Here is a 20,393-nt window from a genome sequence, read left to right as displayed (position 1 = left end):
ATGGATAAAATATAATTATTTTTGAAATAATTTTCCGCGTATTAATTCTTTGTTAGGTTTAAACGCGTACATATCAATATACTTAGTTACATTGTCACAATATAACTGACTTTTACTGTGTTATGACTATTGATATAATAGAAGTTGTCATTCCATCCGAGAATATACAATGTGACGCGTTTTGAAAAAAAGGAGATTGGCAATTCATGTTAATTTATTCTCATTCTTGTGCTTTTTTGATGTAAGTATAAACGCTCAAATGGTTGCTTCTTACGGCAGCAAAAATTATTTTTGATACTGCAAGGAAATAGCAGTTTTATTTGAAGTGTTAGGCCGAAAACTTTTTGTTTCGCCTTCATGTAACGAATTTAACATTGTTAACCTTTTGTTTATGAGCCGCATGTAATCCCAAATAGAACACGTGCTTTTTTCTCGCCGTCATCCCCGTATTAAGAGGAGAAGACGGCAAAAAATAAACCTTATTAATAACTAAAAAGAGATCTGATTGCATTGCAGTTTAAAGTTTGGGGTCGATCAAGCCAAGGGGCTTAGTTTCCAGTGTGACGCGGATGAGCGAGATTTTAATTAAATGAAGGCAAATGTAAAACAAAGTCTACTCATGATCTGATGACCACGAGAACGGCGGCTTGTTTATCAGATAGTGGCATGTCAAAAACTTTATAAAGGGTATGAGTTTAAAAATCTGAATGCCAATCATTAATTCTCACTCAAGTTATATGTTACTTATATTTTTATTAATACATACTGTAATTGATTATTCTTCAAGATACCCATGTAATGGAATTATATAGTCCTATAAATAACCTATGTGGTGCTAAATGCCAGGTTAGGTCTTCATAATCATAACACGCTCTTATTTCTAATGGTGATATTTCAAAGAATTCCTCTGAACTCTACGTATTGGGAAATCCTTCAAGATGCTCATATGCATACGGACGTGTAAAAGCCGTTTTTCTTTCCGTCAGATGATATAGATAAAAATACATTTTACCACATAATTTGTGTACTTGTATTGGTGTTGTAAGTAGAAGTGTAGTTTTTGGTCATGTAATAAGTACTTACCTAAGTAAGTATATGTAAGTGATATAAGTACTATAAATTGTTGAGTCAATATTTAAATAGAAATACGAGTCATCATAATAGGAAGTTAATTTGAATAAAATAGTATTTTTCTTAATTTATTTTATAACAAAAATGAGTGTAAATCTAAAATAATAAAAAAAAACATTCAACAGTCAGTGTCTTGTTCACAAATATTCAAAGAAACACATTAGATACCTTCTCAAAGTAGCAATACCTAACAGTCACTTGATCCCTCCAATGCCAAAAGGCTCACTGAATCACATTTGAACCGTTTAAAGGGAGATTTAACTTCAAACATGTATCAGTAAAAAGCCCCCGCCCCACTGAATGGAAAGCAAACACGACATGTTTTTCAAAACGCAACTCCTACAAAAACTATCAATAGAGCTATTTGTTATTTTCCCCGCGAGCCATCAATATAATTAACCTGCAGTTGGACCGCGTTGTTATTTGGCGCTGTAAATATAAATCTAGACTAGGCTACAACAATTTAATTTCACCATTAAAAACTAAGATTACTAAAAATTGGAAGCATTTTTGTCGTATATGTAGAATAGGTGGACAAAAAGTCTGTTCAGGGGTAAATAGAATTAAAGGTTTATTAGGAAACTTGGTATACTTACGTGGGATGATGAATCCGAACTTGAAATTATTTCCAACATAAAGACATCCATGTTTACGTGGCTTTCAAGTCTTGTGACTATTGAATCTGTCTACCCCGTATGGTAATTTGGTGTTATTTTTAAAATACCCTTATGTTTATGTACAACATGTGTTACTCGATTTCTCCAGAAGTACAGATATTTTGTGAAAAATTACTCCAAAAAAAAATCAATGATTTTTTTAAACTTTTTAAGATATTCTTTGATACTCGTAAAAATTACAAGACAAGTAATTACAAGATAAGTTTAAATCATTTGACGAACAGGGCAATTGTTTCATGTAACATAGTTTACACCTACAATATTCGGGGGGCGGGGTGGGAGCGGACCTTGGGTTCTGTGGTTATTTGCGTCGTTATGGCTCCTGTAAGCGAAGTTCTGCGGTCGATATACCAGTGATGTGAAACATTCTGTCGATAATTTAGCTACGTACAAATATTTAAGTTATTTCCCGAAAAATTTTGGTCAGTCTGAGCTGGGTCTTGGATGTTTGTTGCATGCTCTCAATTTTGCCATTTAATTTCATGTATATTATATAATTCAAATACTACATTAAAGAAATGAAAACAAATGCAGGAAGTAAAAGACTATCAAGGGAAAGGCTAATAAAATTGGAATTCTTCTTTGAGATGATGGGCTAGCAACTTGTAACTATTTTAATCTTAATTTCATTAAACGATACAGCTAAAAGTGGTCTTTCAACCTCCTCGAAACGGTTGTTTTTGTCTACCCCGTAAGGAATAAAGACGTAATTATATGTATGTATGTAACTATGATCCGACTCTGTGAACTAAAAATCCATCATCCGCATTAAAAATGGCTCTGTGAGGCGGGGAAGCAAATTACACTTTGGAAAATATATATTTTTTTATCGATATTAGATATATCGAAGTGCGGCGTGGCTCAGCACGTCTGGAAGGCGCTGCTGGCGTGTGTGGGTGTGATTAATGACGCAATAATCCGCCGCTTCGGCTCCGGCCTGCCCTATGAAAGCTTCACGAAGCCGAATTGGTGAACGGTCAAAAGGTTTATTGACTGACAACAGCCGCAAGATGCTGGACTAAGTTGGTCAGTTTTAGAAAATATTTTTGAAAAATACACTTGTTAATCTATATCTGTTGTTGCATACCTACGTATGCAATAGCAAAAATAGACCAAAAGGAAATAAGTTCAACTTAAGTTCAGTGAGTTATTGTAATAATGTGATAAATCTAAATATTGCCAATTATATATACATACATACATATAGTCACGTCTATATCCCATGTAGGATAGACACAGCCAACAGTCATGAAACTACTGAAAGGCCACTTTCAGACATACCTATGGCTTCATGTCATTTCCTTATACATACAGAAAATACGAAAGATTGCTTATCAAGTAAGTAATTCCTTATACACCATTTGTTTAATCCTAGTATATGCGTATATAAATTTAATTACTATTCTTCTATATATGTACTAGTTGATGTTACATTCCAATTCTAAGATATTGTAATACCATTAAGTCAAGAGTATCAAAAACCTAATACTGATCTAATACAATGAAATAAAATGAACATAGGAAAGAGATGGAGTGGAGACCTATTCTTTTTTGTACTGGTGCCGGGAACCACACGGCTCAAGAAACACAAATAAACTATAAATGAAAATAAATATAAATATGATTAATTATAAATCTAATAAAATTAAACTAATGTAATAATTAAAAATATAGATTAAATACTATTCTTTTCTTAAATTTTTATTCAAATCGTTAAACCAAAAACAAATTGATATGTTTATAATAATCGATAAATAGTCAAGACATTATCATTGACCCGGGTTTGTGTGTTAATGAAGTGCACAGATCTACTTCCTCTATTCAGGCGAGGAGGATAATTCAGCAGCATGACTCGGCACACGTCGATGCCAAGAGGTGAATCGCGCTTCGCATAACACTAATACTTCTTTATCCCGATCAAGATGTAACATCTTTCATTTCATCATTACGCATTACGCACCTATCAAAGGTTAACCTATATTGAAACTCATTATTTCTTTTATATAATATGAATGGAATAAGGGTGTTTTAAAAATCCCGTGTAAATTGATCTGCATATAAAATGTATGACACCTTTGTGTCAAAGGCGAAAGTCGAGGTAGTAGTAAACCTAAGTACGGTAAGTACTTTTCGAAAGATGTAACCTTTTGTACAAAAGTGTCCTAAAATACAGATTGTTTGTATTTAGTATGTATCAATAAGAGCTTTGAAATTAGCAGGGTTAAATCGTATTCAAAGGCAGGCATCATTCGAGTAGATATAATATTTGGACCACAAACGTTATTACCGCTCCATAGATGCGCATCAAAATCATCGCGTGGAAAATATCCGGCGAGAGAGCGACCCCGTGTCCCGACATTCGTTCAGACGCTAATTCCAGCCGCATTTGTTCCATTACATTTCCGACACAAAGTAGATACGCGTTTGCCGAATTGACTAGGTGGATGCGACCAGGCGAACGCCGGGGACAGAGAGGCTGCGAGGGCAGCACTCGCGAGCAACAGGGACGGCAGGTCAAAAGTGAGAAAGATGTATTCAGAAGTGAAATAGTCTGCTGGCTGAGCACATCATCATTAACGAGCCAGAGAGGGCGGAGGGCAGCGAAGAGGCAGAGGGGGCGCGTCAGGTGGGCGCAGTCCCACGCTCCGCCGACACCTGCGCGCGAATTTCTCTCTTACCGCAGCTCGCTATAAAGAACACAACTGTTTAAGGCATGTAAGTAAGGAGTACTGATCTCGGGAATATTTTCGAGTGCACCGACATAAATATGAGAAATATCCAGGTTTTTATTCACCTCCTCGGTGGGTGAGCGCGGTAGGTGAGGCGCCGGACAAACACCTCGTGTATAATACACGTCCAACAATGTACTGTTACATCGGGCTCGCTTTACATTCAAATATTTGTTTTTGTTTTCAATATAGCACTGGAAATCTCAGATTCACTCGGGAGCTTTAAATTATTCAAGTGTGAAAATAAAAGCATCTCCATATAAGTAAGTAGTTAAAGTATGAATACTTATTTATCAAATCATTAGGTACCGAAAACAAATAACATATTTCTCTCTCTCATCTTTTGCATGTTAAAAGATAGCCTTCTTTTTGGCGTGTCGACATCCTTCCATCAATCCTTTTATGCCAGCTAATCATGTATATCAACTCCATTACTAACCGAGGCCTAAAGTGGCGTACAAGAACTCTAAATACCATGTAAAGTATAAGTAGTATAAAAATGTGATACGTGTATGTATGGAATAGAAAAATATTTTACTGTAACAACGTGAAAAAGTTGTCTCAAAGTTACCGCCAACGGTTTTTGAGCATCGCGCTTGTTTGAGGCTTTCAGCGAAACAAGTTGCAGCGAGTGCGCCGCGCTGCGCTATACTTATTCCACCGCAATAAATAACTTTGTCCTGTACAGCACAAAGTTTATCGACCAACTCAAGAGTTGCTCACTGGTGCAGTTTCAACGCCGCAATACAGTTACTATAGGGTAAATATTATGTGCGGTTTTTTTACAACTGATTTATGAAGGAGCTTTTAGCAAAATATGCGACCATTAAACATTACCGCCCTGAGCTACAATTTCAAAATGTAATTTTACTTATAATAGTTGGCATCCTACTTAATGGTTTTCAAAAAAAGTTACATAAATTCTCACCCTCTCACCGGTAGCTGGTTTTATTACACTAATATCAATTCTGCCACTAACCCTCCCAGAACTAATCACAAATCTGATGAATTTAAACAAAAAATACCCAAACAGATGCAACAAATTATCCCATTAGATCATTTTATTTCCATTCACTATGACAGTGCAATAATTTGTTCACGCACAACATTAAAATGAAATTAGACGGGCGAGATTCACCCTCTGGACTCTGGGCTGAGGGGTTGAATCACTTACTCTGTCAAAATATAGGTAATATTTTAGTTGTCCATGCCGACAGCGCAAAATAGACAGGGCGCAGAAATTACAATCCATAACATTAAAAAAAAAATGGGAATAATCATCGAAAATTTGAGATTGTACTAAAATTTACCTTATAAATTACATTTCTATATTTTAGGGCTAGTGGTTAAAATACTAAGTATCTCATTAAACATAGTATCTCAAATATGTATGTATGTCTATTTTTTCTTTTGTTAATTTTACAGACATATTGCCCGTAAAATCATATAGGTACATATCTGTCATCTTTAACCTCCTTTTTCAAGTACTTAAATAATATAAATTTTAGTTCCTTAAAAAAGTAGCCTTGTTTAAAATCAAATTTTTATAGCACTCGAGATCAGTCAATACGAGCTCTCTTTGCACCTAAGTGTAAATTATAGAACCCTTATAGTTTACACTCACAAAAATTTATGACAAAAAAGAACAATTGGATTTCCATTATTTTCTGTATTCCCTTTATTTTGTGCAGTGTGTAAACACCAAAACGGCGGATAAATCACATAATCGGATCGAAGATAGGTCCGTCCTTTACAAACTGTCCTTTGTGGAGTCCCTTTGTTGTAAAACGTCAATCGTATATTATACCCAAATAAGTAGCGGTGATCTACATTCGCTCCCATTGTACCTATATTTTATAGATATCATGTTCAGACCATGTCCTCTTATCTTATATGTTAAATACTCGTATATATTTAACATATTCATGTATATGAGGTATACAACTTTGATTATATTTTCACAAAGATTATTCGGATGTACCGATAAGTGATTATTTGGTGTAGGTACATAGGTATATAAAAGAGAAAACTGGACAAAGCGCATGTCGATGTGCAATATGTCTTCCGACGTTCACCATCACAGTAAAATAAATTTACATCTAATCGTATTTGCTACTGCCATGAATTTTTCAGTCAAGCGCCACCACCACCACCGCTACAACCTAATTAATCCCAACTACTTTCTGTGAAACGAACGATCCCAATCATAGCGGTATTCAGTAGGTACCAAACCTAACGTGGTTCATTATATTAAGGTAAGTCTTATTCTATATTATTCTTATTCAAAATTTGAAGGTTTATTAGTATTATTAGTAGGTCAAGTTAAAACAATAATTATAAAAGAGATTTATTTATCATGGAAGCACAATTTGTGTAAGTTACCTACATTTATAACAAAGGAAACACGTTATTATCAATTAATACAATTCCACAAGCGTATCTAATTTTGCTATTAAAATACAATTGAGCACCCTTTATTCGGGTCCCCTCGAGACCATGTTGGGGTCGCTTCGAGAGCCATAGGTGTCGAGCACGTGTTGGATTGTAAACACCACAGAGATAGATCTGGATAGACCCTCATAAAACATCAACTTGACGTAAGTAACTACCGTAAGGTAGCAAAAGAGTTGTGATTAGAAACCATCTTTATTGCAACTGTTACATAAAGCATCTGTAGGTTAGGTAGTGATCGTCATCGAATTAAAAAAAAATGTATTATTCTGTTGTGTTCACGTTCTTCCTGTTGTTTATCTAAGGTACTTACTAAAGAGAGGAGTTTTGGGTGACAATAATCCTGGATTGGATAAGTCAGGTTTTTATACAAAGGGGTGCTAAGTGCGGGAAACCTCCTCGAGTGCCCTGTCTCTTGAAGGTCTTGCTTCTGTTGCTTGATTCCAATGAATCCGGTGACAGCGGTGGGCTGACGAGGGACACGGGACGGTGCACCCCGGGCGACAGCAAATAACTCCCCGATTAACGGGGTCTTGTTTGTTGTTGGCCAATGTCCCGCAAAAGCGGGGTCCCCTGTGGGGCCTTCGCGTGTGTTTTGGTGGGCGAGGTCTATTTTTTAGACCCTCGCGTGTCGGGCGCCGCTCCCTCTTGTCTGCTTTCAGACGAGAGTGGATGTGGCGCAACTCTTCGCGCGGCGTTCCGGTTTCGCCCGGCGTCGGGCAACTCGTTACCCCAACTGATGGGGCCGAGGGTGCTGTGCTGTCATGGCCAGCGCCGCGAGGAAGAAAACCTCAATAAAAAATAACCCCAATCCCACGGTCGGGCGTGCCTAGGGGATGAATGGCGGGGGGGGAACCCCGTCTCGAGCGCCCAATCTTTCAGGGACCGAACCCTTGTAAAAAAGGAAATATATGATATGTCGCTTCTTAAGACTTCACTACCCCAGGAGGGTACCGGCCGCGCCGCGGTCGGAGAATCCCTCCCCGCGTCCTCGGGCGCGGGCTGCCCCACCGTATCTGGGGGGGGCAAGAACCGACATAGGGACGCAAGTCCCTTAATATTGACGTCGCAGCCAGAGGCTGGCTCACTCTCCGAGGCGGAATGGGTGAGCGTAGAAAGCTTATTGGAGGTGCAACCCCGACAGCGGGCTCCAAAAAGGGGCCGTGAGGGGGAGGATGGTGCCAGTGCAGGAATGCCGGCACCGAAAGCGCCCAAGGCGCCAATTATGAAGGCCGCGAAAGCGGCGAAAAAAGGTGGTCGGCCGAAGTTGACTTTGTCCGCTGACGCCCGTCGGGAGTTAGTGGCGGCAAAGCGCGATGAGGCTGAAAAGGCGGTGGCCGAGATGGCCAAAAAGGCGGAGACGCTGCAGGCGTCATCGCCCGCAGACAAGGGCACCCTTGGGGACCAGGCCGCAACCAATATAAAAATCATCCGGGAAATTGCGGCCCATTCAGGGAACCTCAAGGGTACCTTTCAAAAGGGCCTGAAGGACGCTGCGGCGTCCCTAGAGAAGGTGATGTCGGCTCTGAGCTCTGGGTCGACAGGTGAGGAGGCTGAGCGCCTGCGCGTAATATGCGAGCGCATGGAAGCAAAGGTCTCCTCACTTGAGAAAGAAGTGGCGCAGCTCAGAGCTGCCATTAATAGTGAGCGTCCCGAACGGGTGGCCCCTGCGCCTGCCCCTTTGACAGAATTCCGGCAGGAGGAGACTGAGGTGCTGCAGCGCCTCATTCTCTCCACGATGAGTCCTGTACTGGACGCCCGTTTTGAGGGCCTCCAGGACCGTCTCCTGCCGGCGAAAAGTTTGCGGCCCGCACTGGCAGCCGATAAACGCCGTACGCCGGCGAAAGAGACGTCGGGTGATAGGTTGGCTGCCTCGGTGGCCGACATGCTCCCGGTCTCCGACACCGATGTGGAGGAGGTGCCGGTGCCGGCTCCGGCAAGCCGTACGGCCGTGTGGCGGAAGGCGCCCCCCCAACCGACCCCTGAACCCAAGCCCAAAAAGGGCAAAGGCAAACGGGGTAGGAAGGGAAAGGGCAAGAAGGGGAACTCTGCCCCTACGGCGCCTGAGCCGGTACCGTTGGTGACTCCACCACGGTCGTCAACGAGGTCGGCCAACTCATCATCCTACGCAGCCGTAACGGCTGCGCCGGCGTCACGGCCAACCGCTCTGTCTCCGGCTCCTGGGCCAAGCGAAGAGCCCTGGAAAAAGGTGCCGGAGAAGGGTGCCAGGAGGAAGTCTGCCGCTGCCGCTGCCCCACCCCGGGGTAACCAGGCTGCGGCCAAAAAAGAGAAGGGTCCACAACCGCCCAAACTCCGCCCACCGCGGTCGGCTGCGGTTGTGATCAGGCTGCGGCCGGACGCGGAAAAGCAGGGAGCGACATACGGTCAGATCATGGATCTGGCCATGGATAAAGTGGACCTCGGCGCCCTGGGTATACCCGGGGTCAAATTTAAAAAGGCGGCAACCGGTGCCCGCATCTTAGAGATAGCGGGCACTGAAAAGGACGACAAGGCCAACCTCCTGGCGTCCAAATTGAAGGAGGTCCTGGATCCTCAGGTAGCAGAGGTATCCAGGCCTCTAAAGAGTGTGGATGTGCGCGTGCTGGAGCTGTGCGACTCCGCCACACCAGCCTTGGTGTGTAGCGCAATCGCTCGTGCGGGTCAATGCCCCGAATCGGAAATCCGAGTCGGGGACATTCGGGAGGACCGCTCGGGCGTTCGCACGGCCTGGGTAAGGTGTCCCATCGCGGCGGCCAAACGGCTGACCGCCAACGGCACCAGACTCCTAGTCGGATGGGTTTCGGCGCAGGTAAAACTGCTGCCGGCTAGGCCCATGCAGTGCTTCCGCTGCCTAGAGACGGGTCATGTCTCGCAGCGGTGCACTGCCGAGTCCGACAGGAGCCTGCTGTGCTACAGGTGCGGCGAGCCGGGTCACAAGGCCGCGGCGTGCAACGCCGCCCCCAAGTGCATCTTGTGCGCGGGGGCAGGCAAGCCGACGGGGCACCGCGTGGGGAGCAAGGCGTGCTCCAGCACGCGCCAAAACAAAAAAAGAAGGAACGGTGGGAAGCGGGGTGCGTCCGCGGCTACGGCCCAGACGCAGCCTGCTCGTGCGGCTCAGAGCGCCGAGGCGATGGAAACGGGGGCCTCTTAATAATTATGGCCCTCAAAGTTCTCCAGGCGAATATCAACCACTGCACCAGTGCACAGGACCTGTTGTGTCAGAGCATGGCGCAGTGGTTGATAGACGTGGCGGTGGTCTCTGAGCCGTACTTCGTCCCGCCCCGGGATAACTGGGTGCGGGACGAAGACAGTGCGGTGGCGATCGTGTCTTCGGCGAGCTCTTCGCGTCCTACATGTGTCGTGCGAGGTCATGGAATGGTCTCGGCTCGTCTGGGTGACTTGGTTGTGGTTGGAGTTTATTTCTCGCCCAACCGTCCGCTCAACGAGTTCGAGTCATTCCTGACCCAGGTCGAGGCGCTGGTCCTGAGGAGTCACCCTCTCCCCGTGCTGGTTGCTGGAGATCTCAATGCCAAATCAACGGCATGGGGATCCCCCGCAACAGATGCGCGGGGTGCACTTATCGAGGAGTGGCTCATCACTAACGGGCTAGCGGTAGTGAATCGGGGGACGGCACCCACGTGCGTGCGATGGAACGGTAGCTCGCGACCGGACGTTACGTTCGCGAGCCCAGACCTAGCGCGCCGTGTCGAGGGCTGGAGCGTGTTGGAGGACGTGGAGACGCTCTCTGATCACCGTTACATACGGTTTGATCTCTCCGCGTCCTCGGTCGCTCCGAGCGGCCCAAGCCGAACTCCGAACGAGGCTGGCCCGAGGTGGCAGCTGAAGCGCCTCGACAAGGAGTTTCTCCACGAGGCGGCCATTGTAAAAGGTTGGTCCCGTGCGCCGGTGAATGTGGTGGTAGAGGACGAGACCGAGTGGTTCCGGGGCGCGTTAGCAGAAATCTGCGACGCCTCGATGCCCCGGGCCAGTACTCGTCCTCCCAGAAGGTGGGTGTACTGGTGGTCGCCCGAGCTCTCGCGTCTGCGAGAAGCCTGTTTCAGGGCTAGACGCCAGTACGCCCGATACCGGAGGAGAAGGCGCAGGGACGAGTCCGAAGAGGCCGCCTTGTGCGCGACACTAGTGGAGGCGAAGAGATCGCTGAGGACCGCGATAGCATCCGCCAAGGAGGCAGCACGCGAGGAGCTGCTGGGTACCTTGGACCGCGATCCTTGGGGGCGCCCATATCGGCTGGTCCGGAATAAGCTCCGGCCGTATGCGGCCCCCCTGACGCGGACCTTGGATCCGCAGTTCCTCGGTGAGGTGGTGGCCGCTCTGTTCCCGCAGGGAGCGGCCTTTCAGCCCCCCAGTATGGCACCGCCACTGGCGGAAAGAAGCGAGGGCGTGGAGGCGATCCCGGAGGTGACCCGGGATGAGTTTGCTGCAGCCGTTACACGGCTGCGTGCGAAGAACGTCGCCCCGGGTCCTGATGGAGTTCCGGGTCGTGCCCTCGTCCTCGCTCTGGACGTTCTGGGGGAACGGCTGAGGGGGCTGTTCACAGCCTGTTTCGAGCAGGGAAGGTTTCCCGCGGCGTGGAAAGTGGGCCGACTAGTCCTACTGCAGAAGGAGGGACGTCCGGCGGATTCTCCGACCGGGTTCCGTCCTCTCGTCGTGCTCGATGAGGCCGGCAAATTGCTGGAGAGGGTCGTTGCTGACCGCCTCGTCGAGCACCTGGAGAGAGTCGGGCCGGACCTGGCGGATCGCCAATACGGGTTCCGCCGGAGGCGGTCGACGATTCACGCCGTGCTGAGGGTGAAGTCCTTGGCGCAGGATGCGGTTGCCCAGGGTGAGGTGGTCGTGGCGGTGTCTTTGGACATCGCCAACGCCTTTAACTCCCTCCCCTGGTCTTGCATTGTGGAGGCACTCCGATACCATGGGGTGCCGACCTACCTGCGTCGGGTCATCCAGGACTACCTCTCAGAGAGATGGATAATCTTCCCTGACCGAAACGGTTGGACGAAGAGTTCAATGACGCGCGGTGTTCCACAGGGTTCTGTCTTAGGACCGCTCCTGTGGAACATCGGTTACGATTGGGTGCTGCGGACGGTCACTCTGCCCTGGGTGGAGGTCGTCTGCTACGCGGACGACACACTCGTGACCGCCCGCGGCGCCACATATAGGGAGGCGTCATTGCTCGCCACTGCGGGAGTCGCTGAAGTGGTGCGCCGGATCCGTCGACTGGGTCTGGAGGTGGCTCTCCACAAATCCGAGGCGCTGTGCTTCCATGGCCCTCGGAGGAAGCCGCCTGCAGACGCCAGTCTGACGGTTGGAGGTGTTTCAATTGCCATCAAGCAATCGATGCGCTACCTGGGCATCGTTCTTGATGGCAGATGGAACTTCGGCGCCCACTTCGCGGAATTAGCGCCGCGCGTGACGACGGCGGCCGGAGCGCTGACTCGGCTCATGCCGAATCTGGGAGGTCCAGAAGCGTCCTGCAGGCGCTTGTACATGGGGGTCGTGCGATCGATAGCCCTTTACGGGGCCCCCGTATGGGCGGATGCGCTCTCTCGCCAAAACCTCGCTTCCCTGCGGAGGCCACAGAGGCTGATGGCGACGAGAGCCGCAAGGGGATATCGCACGATCTCCTTTGAGGCAGCGTCTGTGCTGGCCGGTTCCACTCCCTGGGACCTAGAGGCGAAAACCCTCGCGTCGCTGTTCTTCTGGCGCGAGGAGGCCGTGGCCCAGGGTCACCGGTTGGCACCGAGGGAGATCGCAGGACGCCGCAATGAGCTGTGTCAGCGCTCCATTGAAGAGTGGTCCCAAAGGCTGGAGCAGCCGACTGCTGGGCGTAGAACCGTCGAGGCGGTCCGTCCGGTGTTGGGACAGTGGTTGGCGAGGCAGCACGGTAGCCTGACTTACCGTCTGACCCAGATGCTCTCCGGACATGGTTGTTTCGGAGGGTATCTGTGTCTGATCGGTCGGGAGCCGTCTGCTATCTGCCACCACTGTGACGGATGTGCTGACGAGGACGCCCAGCACACCTTGGAGGTTTGCCCAGCCTGGGACCAAGACCGCGCGGAGCTTCGCGCGGTCGTGGGGGACGACCTTTCCCTGCCGGCTGTCGTGAGACAGATGGTCGACAGCGAGAGGTCGTGGACAGCAGTGCAGACCTTTGCGGAGAGCGTCATGCTCCGCAAAGAGGCGGCGGAAAGGGTGAGAGAGGACACGACCGACCTCCCCATACGCCGCCGGCGCACTGGGCGCAGGAGGCGGGCATACGCCCTGCACCTGCTGCCCCCACAATAAGGGCCGGTCGGGCGGCGGAAACGGGATTCCGCTGCCTGGCGAAACGGCCCTGGGTCGAAGGCGCGCTTGTGCCAGGCGCGCCCTCCCCTAGCGGGTAGAATTGAAGGCCGACGGGTCACCCCGCTGGCCGCTCCGTGGAGAGCGGCCGAGCCGAGGCCGCCGTGGAAGCGGCCGCCGCGTCAGGAGTATGAGCGAGGGCAGCTCACACTCCTGGCAACGAAGCGGTAGGCGATGGCACCGTGTGGTTTTAGTGGGTTCAAGCCCCACATAACCCGTCTGACTTCCCGTAGCCGGCCGGGTAGACGAAGGTCTTTCCACACGTTAAAAAAAAAAAAAAAAAAAAAAAAAAAGGTTTTTATACAAAGCAACTCTCCCATCTGACTGTCGCAACCTTTGCAGGGGAATCTAACGGGGTATTGAGTTGAAAACGCACGTTGATGATTGTAGAAAAGCAGGCGTCATTTCACACAGACTATCTAGTAAGATATATGTCTGTGGTAAACACCGATCGAATAGGCGATCAAGTCCATTTGTTACGGTTACACTGCGCGCTGTGTAGGGCGTGCCGGGGCTCATTACACTTTATTACCGAGTATTAAATGAAAAAGAAGCGGTAAAAATTAATTTTATTACATGTATTTAAGGTTTTAAGTGTTTAAAGTATTCGTGTATTGAAACTTGTAAAACTGTTGCAAGATGCAGTTATTTTTTAAATTATAAACTCAACCACGACTTGGCTACACCCTCATCTCTCTGGATTCTGGAGTGTGTAAGTCAGGTTTATTTATACACGAAACGCTTAGTCTTAGGATCATGGTGAAAGCTGCATTAGATGGATGTGCCTTTCCCTGAATCGTCTTTTACGATAATTCATCAGAGAGAGAAAGATGCGTCTATTCTCAAGTGGACGTGGAAGGGGACCACGATCAACAGAGCACGTAGTTTATATTTATCTTCTTTAAACAATATACTTCTACAAAAGTCAGCGTTAAATTTTACACCGTATTAAATATTATCATAGGCTCAATAAACATAAACACAAATAATCAAAGTCATATTATCCCCGGGTGCGGGGGACTATCGGGTTAACCACTACTTCACGGCAGTCATGACAAGAAAAACAAAATTAAACTGACAAAATATTGGCATCGGTATAAAAAATATGTAGGTAATTAAGATATTAAATTAAACCTCAGCAAAGAAATAAATAAGTCTTTATGAACTTTTCACAGAAGAAATTTGCTGCGAAACATGTATGGTGGGCCAACAAACCGACTCAAAACTACACCTAACGAGTTTGTGTAAAGATATGTAAAGACAGCTAGACCATTTCTCATAAAGAGTGTATGATACTTTATAAACAGAATAATATTACCTACAATTACATAAAGATAACAATGATCCGGGATTCAGTTCGTTACTTTTTAACGTTTTTCAACAAAAGGATTTCAAAAAGGTAGGCGCCGTAGATTTCGTTCATTTCAGAGGTTGCGCGCGAACCGTTAAATTAAAAATAAATATTGCGAAACGTCAGTATGTTACGGCAGTGGAGCCGGGGAAATTCAGGAAAAAAAACGGTAGAACGGCCGATGTCGGGTCGCTCGAGGGTGGGTGGGGGAAGGTGAATCTTTTTGTGAAGTGGAGAGAATTAATTTAACCCGCTGCGGGGTAACACGACATGGCGGTAATTGAAAAGTTTGCCCCTTGTCGGCTGCGGAGCCGACGGCGACACGTCTTCGCGACGTTTAAGTTTTATTAACACTTTTAACAATTCAAATAAAAATCATAATTTAAAATTAATTTGCTTATTTACTTAAAAGTTTTTTTCTAAAAGAACCTATAAGTAACTGTTAAGTTTTGATAAGTAAACGGATTCTCCTTAAATTTACTTAACAAGGATTATTAAAAAATATTAAAAAACAGGCGGCAAATTTTATATACACAACATGACGAACTTATTTTGTTATAGAAATGTATAATTTTGTCCTACACTTTAATTTGATAATGGAATTGAAAAGGAAAATTAAGAATGGAATAACTTTGTACAGTATCTCAAATGAATCAAAACCTCATTAAAATTAAAAATAAGGTACTTACTATACAAATACCACAGAAGTTATATCTTTTTGATCTAAAAATGAACAGTTATTAAATAATTATGTAAACAAAGTCAGTCAGTAGATAGTCGCATTAAAACTTTGAAGAAGGCAACTGATTAACTTTGAAGGAAAAGCACTCAAAGAAAGCTTTTCGCTATAAACCCTTTAACTTTTTTCAGGGAATATTCAAAAGAGCGGGAAGCTTGGTGTAGCTGGCACGCTGCCGGTCGATTTCAAATTAATTTTATGAAGTTAAATTGGGGATTGTGTTCATGATCGTCCATAACCATAGCCGTTGCTCGAAAGGTTTTGTTTATACAAATGTACCTATATACAAACAAAATAATACAAGCGTGTTGTAAAATTTTTGAACATTATGCATTGATACCTACATTTCTTATAATGTGATTTTCAGCCATGTGGATACTGATACAGTAGCATATTGCTTCTTTGGATGGTTACTCAAGGACACAAAACATAGGCAGCCAACCATAAAACCTTTTAAAATCAGTTCGCAGTACTTTTTCGAAGCTATGTTTCCTATGGTTAAATTATTGAAGATGCGCGTAGCACTAGAAACCAACTAAGTGTTAACACTTGTGATGAAAATTGCATATATTCTTACACTGAATTAATAAAACTTTAAATAAAACTTGGTTTGAACAAAATCTAAACATTTTACGGGTTAACATGATATTGTACGAAATTATCAAAATGAATGGGAACTCATCGTACGCGAGTACGCTTCCTACTGGGCCGATTTTAATTATTACTTGTTTACCATTGGGTTACGAAATGAAGAACTTTTAATACCGGTTGAGTAAAATAGCTTTAGAAACAAAAAGCTCGTTATAAATTCAGATAAGTTACATGATTCAGGTTGGGCGGTGTTGACGCTCCGGCCAACTTCGATCGGGTCGTGTTTGCTCTGTGATATTGGAGTTAGTTGATTGGCTCCCTGGCTGTTAGACTTTGTCAACTCCAATTTAACAGGCAGAACGAGAGACGAAATCATGTCAAATATTGACCGAATATTATACGCTGTTCCCGTTCTTTTTGGTGCTGGTTATTCATCGTAAGTAAAATCTTCTGTTTTGTAGCCTTTGATCGAAACCTAGTTGGAACCTAGCTCATTACATAACAATATTTTTCAAAATTATCTCTATATTCTTGTTTTGACACTATTATGTGTTTTTTATTCAGACGGAGCTCGCGTGTCCCGTTATTAGACTTAACAGTCCAAAGTACACAGTGATTTTTTTTCCTGAAAGTGAAATGCTGAACTGTTTTAGAGATCGTTTTACAAGTTTATTGTTCTTGAATGAGGTAAAAAGTTTAAACATGAATGGCTTATAACATTGGCATTTATCTGGAAGACAAACAAAAGAAACAAGTTTCTGTTATAATTTATTAAATTTTTAAATCCATCTTAATAAAAACTAAGCTCAGCTAATACTATTACTGTTTAATGAATTAGACTTAATTAATAATTAATACTGCGGTCGTGGCCTCAGAGCGGAATCGGAAAGCGAAACAGTCGAAGGGTGTAAATAAATTATGTGATACCTATAGGTATCATAATCACATTTCCATGGAAAATAAGAATTGCCTATTAATTGGGTGAAAATAGTAATAAGTAATTGTAGCGAACCTATGCACAAGTTCAAAGTGTTTCAATTTTGTTTTACATCCCTAAACGTCGATTATGTTCAAATATTCCAATCTAGTTTGTAGATAGACTTTGGTGGTCCATTTATTTTAAACAGTAATGACACCCTAATCGCTACTTCCCTAGTAATATAAATGCGACAATAACTCCGTCTGTCTGTTACACTTTCACGCCTAAACTACTAAATCTATTGGGATCAAATTGGTTGGTACATAGATAGAGTTGGCCCTGAGGAAGAAAGGCTACTTTTTATTGCGAAAAAGAAACCACGAGAATGAAGTCGCAGCAATAGCTTTTCATATTTTAGCCACTACGATCGCTACGAGTGCTACGCCGTAGCGTCTTTATAAGAATTGTAACGTAGCGTAGCGGCGTAGCATTTCATAATCACTACTTTTAATTATATTTTATGTAGTGCTTACAAGCCGAAAGTATGATATACATAAGTAATACGATATGAAATTTTTATGTATAATTTAAACTGAAAAAATGAAAAAACAGGCATACATATAATATTTTAAGGGTCAATATGGTCATTGGTCACTCTTAATTATAAGTGGAATATCAGCATGTATACCGGCATTACCAGAGGTATCGATGCTTTATATCGTAAATGAAAAAGCTATAATTTTACTTTACCTATATATAAGAATATATCAATATTACATATAGATAAGTAGGTACGTCGGCGGGCAAGTTTCGTGAGGGCGTATAATTACGCGAGCGAGCAAACATATAAAGGTAATCCGGGCCGCGGCGGCACAAAGTGATGCTCGTGAATAAATTAGCGACGAAGCACCTGCGGCGCGACCGCACCGCCGCGCAGGGCTGGCGCGCGCACAGATTATATATTTTACATACATACATACATATAGTCACGTCTATATCCCTTACGGGGTAGACAGAGCCAATAGTCCCGAAAAGACTGAATGGCCACGTTCAGCTGCTCGGCTCAATGATGGAATTGAGATCCAAATAGTGACAGGTTGCTAGCCCATCGCCTAAATTATAATTATTTATTATATAAATTATATATTTTAGATGAATTTATTGCCGTGTGGTTCCCGGCACCAATAAAAAAAAAAGAATAGTACCTCTCCATCTCGTTCCCATGGATGTTGTAAAAGGCGACTAAATGATAGGCTTCTAAACTTGGGATTCTTCTTTTAGGCGATGGGCTAGCAACCTGTCACTATCTGAATCTCAATTATATCGTGAAGCCAAACAGCTGAACGTGGCATATCAGTTTTTTCAATACTGTTGGCTCTGTCTACCACGTAAGGGATATAGACGTGATTATATGTATGTATGTAGATGATTCTCTGATCCAGTATTGGTTAGGTTATGCTGCAAAGGTTCGAGAGTCGAGGCTAACCGCTTTGTGTAAACCTGACTAAGCCAATTCAGGGTCATGGTCAAAAGCGCACCCCTCTTTCACAGAGAGGTGATGATGTAACCGGGACTAACGCCAAGAGGAAAAAGGAGAGCAAAAATTAGTTTTTCTCTTTAGCGTGAAAATTTGGAAAAACCTATCTTAGTGTTCCACTACCACACTTCCTGATCCAAGCACATGATGTGAAAAATTTCGTTTCAGTTTTCTAGGAATTTTAGATAATCTTCTGTTAGTACTCCTCTATATCGTCTTAAGAACTTAAACGCCTTAGCTATCATATACTCCGTAGATTTTGCTATACAGCCACTCATTTACTCTAATCATTACGTAAGAATCATGTTTATTATTGATTTTTATTTTGAGCTGGCAGCCCTGACCGAGGCATTAGTAGTCCATATCTGTACGGGTGTATACGTACATAACTAACTGAAGAAAGGCTTTGTTACAGACGGGAGTTAAAACCCGACTTGCGACCGACATGGGACGCTATGCATATTCAATTATTCACAAGATTTTACTTAAACAGTAATTTGCATACAGTGATACTCTATACTCTGAGTTAAAGAGATTAAGCTCATAAATTTATTGACGTTAAACATTATTGATCTGAAACTATTCGTGCCAAACATTTTCGAAATTACTTTTTTAAATTTTTTATTTTTAATTTAGAAAATTTTAAAATCCTGTTAATCGCGATGGGCTGCTACAATTATTTCTTGGATACGTCTCTCGTTATCCTTAAATATAACTAACGCTCATGCTGTAAATTGATGAACGGTCTACCAATTTCTACAGAGTAAATGTATTCATCAATGAATAAAAATATCATTTAATCCCTATTCCACAAAGGTGTAGACACACACAAGGTACATCTTTCCACTTATACGATTACCTCAATGTGTTCATTTTTTGTAGGTTCAGGTGACTAACAACGAGTTCTCGATGTATAAAAGAACTATGGTCATTTCACAAAGCGACGTATTGTTGGAACAGAACTACAATCGCGTGATGATACCGCTGTGCGACGTAATGACTGATAGCATCGACGTGCCACAGGGAAAAGGTCGCCGGTTCGCAATAGATGTACAAAACACTGAGAAAACAGAAGCTAAATTTATTTTTGTGTTGAATCCTTTTATTTTTAGTGTTTCTTTTATTCTTAAAACATTTATTTAAATCAATTTGCCGTGTGGTATCCCGGCACCATTATAAAAAAGAATAGGACCACTCCATCTCTTTCCCACGGATGTCGTAAAAGGCGACTATGGGGAAGGCTTATAAACTTGGGATTCCTCTTTTAGGCGATGGGCTAGCAACCTGTCACTATTTGAATCTCAATTCCATCACAAAGCCAAACAGCTGAGCGTGGCCTATCAGTCTTTTCAAGACTGTTGGCTCTGTCTACCCCGCTAGGGATATAGACGTGATCATATGCATGCATGCATGCAATTTAAATTCTGTATTGTAATTTCAGAAAGTAATTTTCAGAAAGAAAAGAAATGTTTTAAATTATTCTTTCTTAGTTTTTAGAATAAAGCAAGCACATTGTAGTAATAATAGTTTGTTACTTATTAAAAATCAGCACTCCTTCACCTACCTTTTTAGACATGCCATGATGTGCTCGAATAATTTGGCGTATTTTGAAGTTTAAAATACCTGTTCTTATCTAGTGTAAGAGTGACCCGTATAAGAGACCTTTACTCTATATTTTCATTACTTTGTTCAAATATGTCCCTCGATATTTCAGCACAAAACAACCTGCTGCGAGCCTGATCGACGACTGAATGTGTAAACTACAGACGGGCTACCGTCGAACTATGTCATTGTATGCCCATTACATGCAGTTTTTTTATTTATTTATACTTTTTCTTTAAAATGGCACAAGGGTTTAATACTTTCAAAAGATTGTGAATTATTTGATTGGCAAATTATTTGAGCATA

General features: G+C 43.8%; 1 protein-coding gene across 1 annotated transcript in view; it reads right to left on the bottom strand.

Moving 5' to 3' along the window:
• The window catches only part of LOC106132268 (protein dissatisfaction), a 35,653-nt gene that overhangs the window by 7,810 nt on the left and 7,450 nt on the right, over window positions 1-20,393 (bottom strand). The gene's annotated exons all lie outside the window — the stretch shown is intronic.

The sequence above is a fragment of the Amyelois transitella genome, chromosome 14 (genome assembly GCF_032362555.1).
Source record: "Amyelois transitella isolate CPQ chromosome 14, ilAmyTran1.1, whole genome shotgun sequence".
Classification (NCBI taxonomy): Eukaryota; Metazoa; Arthropoda; class Insecta; order Lepidoptera; family Pyralidae; genus Amyelois; species Amyelois transitella.
Note: the sequence above shows the minus strand (reverse complement) of the source record. Positions and strands in the feature narration are given on the sequence as shown.